The following is a 6,029-nucleotide window of genomic DNA, read 5'->3' on the forward strand; positions in this document are numbered from 1 at the left end:
GCACGCTACTGCCAGAAGCTAAGCTGCTGAGCTGTATCCGATATTTGGAAAGTTCTGTTATTTAGTTTGCATGTTACGACTTAGGACCACCGTCACCACTCACTACAGCTCATAAGCTGATAGAGCAGAAGTAGTGAGAATTCCATGTACTGACAATGCATGAGCAATCATGGATTGTCACATTTGGGCCGCTTATTTATTCTTTTTATGGTTTTCCCACAACAAGATTGAACGAGAATTAAGAGATTTTGGAATTGAATGATGAGAGGAGCCTAAATGTGGGCCCCGTGCCCACTGCCCAAATTATGTTGTGTGCGTTGATTTCAAGAGATCTAAGTTGACAAATGATGGCCCTATTTCTCCACTCCTTGTTTTATGGTAAAGACAAATACAATTTAATCTCTAGATGGATCGCCGATTCTTATCTCATCGGTGAGATGATACAGTGCTTAGGAATTGAAATTTTATACTAATAATTGATTTTTTATTTTTTTTTGGTTTAGCTGCGCTTGTCTTTCGGAAAGGGTGAGTTTAGATGGTTTCGAATTCTTCTTTTAAAAGTTTTTTAATTTATTTTTTAATTATCAAAAAAAAATTATACTTATAATAAATAAGACGTACAGAGTTTTTACAAATAAAGCCTCCAATCTAGTCACTATTTACCACATCCCCTAAAAAACAATGTTTCTATGTTTGGATCTCGTCAAGCTACAATTGCGGGCTGATCAACCGTATTATTATCGGGGTATAATTAAAATTTTTAAAAAAATATTTAATATATTAATGTTAATATATCATTGTAAAGACATTAATATAATAATAAGACTCATCGATAATTAAATTATAATTTAATATAATTTATCATATTCAATCATTAAATTATTTATAACTGATGGATGACATAAGTTTTAGTCATAATCCAAATTGAGTTTACCATTAATTTTCGACTAAATTAACTAAATAGATTCAAATAGAAGATTATGTTTAATGATGAATTCGAATCGATTCAAATTCAAGTTTGGGACATCTCAAGTTTAACTTAACTTGAAAAAGTCAAGTTTTAGTTTAAGATTAAACTCAACGAGTTCCCTTTGAAATAATTTGAGTACAACTTGATTTGAAAAGATTCAAGTTTGAGTTCAATTATATATCAATTCAAACTCAAACTAAGTTTGGTTTAATATTGTAACCAAGTAAAAATCAATTAAAATAATATCATTTTTGATACATATTAATTAAAAAACTATTATTTTAACGTATTTAATTTGAATTTTTTTTCACTCACAAGTTTGGATTAATCAAATGCCTCTCCATTTAAATTATTTAAGTCAGGCTTATTAAATGTTCGTTTGAATTAAGTTAATAATGGAACTTAAAGGAGATCGATTTAAATGTCTCCCACTTGCGAATGCCATTGATATTGACAAATGACAACGTGAAAAGGGCATAACGGTTGTTTAGATGGGTAATCTACATGAACCCAGGACTGCTTAACTATCAAAAGAACCAGTGGTTGGCATAGATGGTATGTTATTTTACAATAATAGACTCTAATTACAACTTTGAATCCAAGCAAAACCTAACCACTCTAGTACAGTGAATATGGTTTTGTACGTAGTAGAATGTGACACCGCGCTAAAAACTGTGCGGCCAGGTCAGGATCGCCAAGATTATGCGAATAATGTAAAAGCTGAGAGGACGAGAAAGAAAACAAAATTTGGAGTTTTACTTTTTACAGTTCCAGGATTTCGCCTTAGATTTTGGGTATCTAAAATTGCAGTCATCTATGTCGTTTTCTACGGCATCAATTTTCTTAAGCCTCTCTTGGTTTTTCCTTTAATAGAAGACAAACTGTCTTCCTCGCAAAAATCAACCCTACGAGGCATGTCAAAATTGTGCATTGCCCTACGAGGCATGTCAAAATTCTGCATTTTTATCTCCAAAGACACTCATTTATTTTCGACGGCTGCAATGTGTTTGGCTCGGACTATCTTGGCTTCATTTAATCCCTATACGTGACATCGGATGAAGGAATCAAGCAAGGACCAACCGTCGTTTAATATCTACATAACATCACTTTCTATTATATTGTGACATGTGGGCCTGATTTGACAGCTCACATTTTCTGACCTTTTTTGACGCAACAGAGACTTAATTAACCAATAAATCACTCAACTTAATTATTAATTAATTATTTTAGGCATTAATTTCTGATTAGAAGGCCCCTAAATCGGAATTTGTGTGATGATTAAAGTGTAAACATTAGTGGGTAATGCACCGCCACTACAGTGCGGAGAAATCAACTCAATCTGAGACAAGATTTAGTACGGTGGGTGTTATATACATCCAGTTACAGAACGAGAGAGGGTGGTCCCCACGAGAGACACAAACAACAATGACGCGCGTTTAAGATAAGGCCCATCAAAAATATATAATTGTAGGCAGGACCAGCCCTTAGTATTGAAGCTGGAGAAGTTAAAGTTGATGAAGAAGAGAGTAGATTAGACTCAAGGGGGTGGTTGTACTTGAGCCCGATAATTTAAGTTTGATTGAATATTAAAATATTAAAAAATTTTAAATTTAAAAACCATTAATAATAAATATACAATAAAATTATATGTATCTATTTTAAGTACATAAATATATACATATTTATATATATAATCATATGATTAGATGATTTGAATTAAAAATAAAACAATAATCAATTATATGATGACATATATAAATGTGTATATATTTATATACCCAAAATAAATACACATAATATTACTCATAAATTTATTATTAATAAGTTTTTTAACAACTCACATAAGCTAATTCAGAATTATGCCGATAGGGCATGGCAAAGCCATCTAAGTGTGGCATCCAAGGAACAGTTAAAGAAAGTCAAAATAAGACACATGGACCCTACGCTTCACACGATTCTTTGTTGGTAATTGCCTTTTATCTTGTGGGGACCAGTTGAATACGCTTTCATTTTACACGTGTCAAAAGAAAACGACCACGTTTCATATTTCCCGGAAGTTGACAGCGTCGGCAGAGAGAAGCGCCATGACCCTGCCCAAAACAATTTAAAATTAAATATTTTTTAATAAAAATTTCACAATTTTAGGCAAAACAAATCTTTAAATGCCACTGATATCCTCAACTACCTTAGCTACAAGAACTGGCCGAGGCTAATTTGGGTATTTACAATTAGTCACTCCACCTATTTCAGATGTTATTTATCGACAGAGCAAATAGACTTCAAAAGTTTCTTAATAATAAAAATAATAATTAGTTTTTAATTATCTATTAATTCAATTATATTGTATATCAAAATTTTAACTTTCTAAATTATGTATTGCTTATTTTATTTTAATGTATCCTAACATAAGATACAATACTTTATTATATAATAATAAAATAATTAAAAAATTTTATCACATTAATGTTCTAAAAAACATCATAAATATTTTGAAACTTTCAAAATTTTCGAATACACTATTAAAACATATCCACATATGTATCACAAAATATAAAATTATTGATATATTATATCATATAATAAGTTAATTATTTAATATTAATTTTGATTTATAATATGATATATATCATATTTTACTTTTCATATCATACAATTTTAATGCACATAAAATAGATAATTCAAACAAAAATAGATGTAATGTGAATCCTTTATGATTCTCTTTTTTTTTTTTTTATTTACATAAAAATAGGTAAGAATAAATAAGATTAAAAAATCAACAATGTTAATTTGAACAAGTCCTATCTTGTGACGCCACGCCCAACCTGACCCAAGGCCTACAATTTAGGCCGCAAGTCAATATCTATAAACCTTGAATTTATTGGGATTAAGTGACCAATTATTATATTAAATATGCTTAACAATTTGAAGCATCAAGACCAAACCAACCCATGAATTATAAACAAATAACAACAAAAATTATGTGAATAATATTATTATTACATAATAAACCAGATTGGGACACTTCAAATTTTGTCGTATAAAAAACATCCCGAATGCTTGGATGTACGCAGTTCTGTACCCAACTCGATAGTCTTATTATTATCTTACCAGGATTGATTTGCATAGCTGTCGTTGCATCAGAAAAGGGTACTAAAAAAATACAATAAATAATTTAAAAAGTATGAAGAAGGAGAAGGGATGGTTCCTTCGTGGCAAGCTTTGCAAAGAGAAATTCCACCAACTGCTGGAATTGAAATAATTAAACAAATAGCCTCTTTTTTTTTTTTTTTAAATACTTGGAAACGTGTCGTGACCTAGTTAATGGCTTAGTATTAAAGAATGAATTGATGCAATCAATAAATTAACATGATAGTTAGATCGGTCTAACTCAACGTTTAAATTATGATTTATCATAATTTATTTAATTTAATATTTAAATTAATTTAATTTAATAATTAAAATAAGTATTAGTCATAATTCATATCAAATTATTACGGATGGTTGACCAAATCAGTTTGTCTAATTGAGATTTTAAAGCATTGATAAGTAAAAGAAGAAAATTTAACTCATTTAGTTATTGGAAATAGTAAAGATAGAACAAATGAATTTCGTATGATGTAATAAAATATGTTCTCTAAAATATAAAAAATTTTAAAATATATATTATTGAATATTTTTAAATTTTTTATTTATATTTAGATTATATTATTATTTTATAAAAAAATTGTCATTATACTTGTTTTTATTTCAATTTTAAATTGAATAAACGTGAAAAATAAAAAAATAAATAATATCATATTTTTATAAAGAAATATTTTAAGTTAATTTCCAATTAAAAAATCACATTTTAAATGAATAATAATTTAATAAAAATAAAATAAACCCCAAAAAAGAAAAAGAGAGGATGAAAACGATTGGTTTAGCAATGATATACATTTTAGTGGGAATTTTCTTTTCTATCTTTGCTTTGTTTGTACGAAATAATTTTTATTGAATAAAAAAATTTACCTTAAATTTTATAGTATTTATATTTTATCCCATCTGAGAAGGGCGGGACCCAGACTTACAGATGACAGCTTTATGAATTATGGCCTCTCAATTTCTGAAAGTAACAGACTTCTTTTTTTTCCTTGGATTCGATTTTAGGGGACTTTGGTACTTCTCCAACTGCCCTTTTGCACTTTTTCTCTTTTTATTCCCCCTATTTTTAGGGTTAGAATTAGATTGGCCTAAATTGGGCCTAAAAAAATTTTAATTCAAGATATTGAAAAAAACAAAAAACTCAAATATTAAAATCAATTCGAGTCTAATTAATTAGCTTAAATCTAATGTAATCTTCGGCTTTATTTTGGCTTCACTTAATGTCATGTGAAGCCAAGCCATTATCTTTGCCCATCAACTTAATGTCGGTTAGATTTACAATCAAGCCCTCTAATTATTTTGGGTTCATTTTAATTTTAGGAATATTAAACTTAAATCTGACTATAATTTTAAACTTTTATGTGATGAAATTGGTGTTTTAATAGAAAGGACAAAAGTCCTGAATTGAAAATGGGTCTCACCGCATTAATGACTTGTAAGTCAATTATAACTTTACTCTTTATTTTCCTTTTAATTTTTTGTTTGTGGGCTGAATGTCATGGTTAGGGCTCCAATAAAGCAGAGTAGTGTTATAATTGAGTATCAATTAAACAAATTATAGTTAAATTTTATAAATAAAAAATAAAATTTTAAAATGTAAATGTTTATTAATGTTATAATTGAATCGAATCACAAACTTGAGAGTCTAACTTGACATTAGTTGAGTTGTGCCCTACTTAGTAAAAATTGAGTTACAAACAATTTACGAGTTGATTTTCTATATTCGAACAAATCTCGAATGGCCTTGACTACCAAGCAAATCCTTGTGTTAAAGTGATTAATCACAATGTTAATTACATCATGATCATTCTTACTTTACACGCTAAAGTGAGTAAAGTTGTTTTCATTGTTGTCACTAATTCATGGTGGTCATCATAAATGTGATCATTTTCTCCTCGCAATTTCTACATTTTTTCAC

This window comes from Mangifera indica, chromosome 11 (assembly GCF_011075055.1).
Source record: "Mangifera indica cultivar Alphonso chromosome 11, CATAS_Mindica_2.1, whole genome shotgun sequence".
NCBI lineage: Eukaryota > Viridiplantae > Streptophyta > Magnoliopsida > Sapindales > Anacardiaceae > Mangifera > Mangifera indica.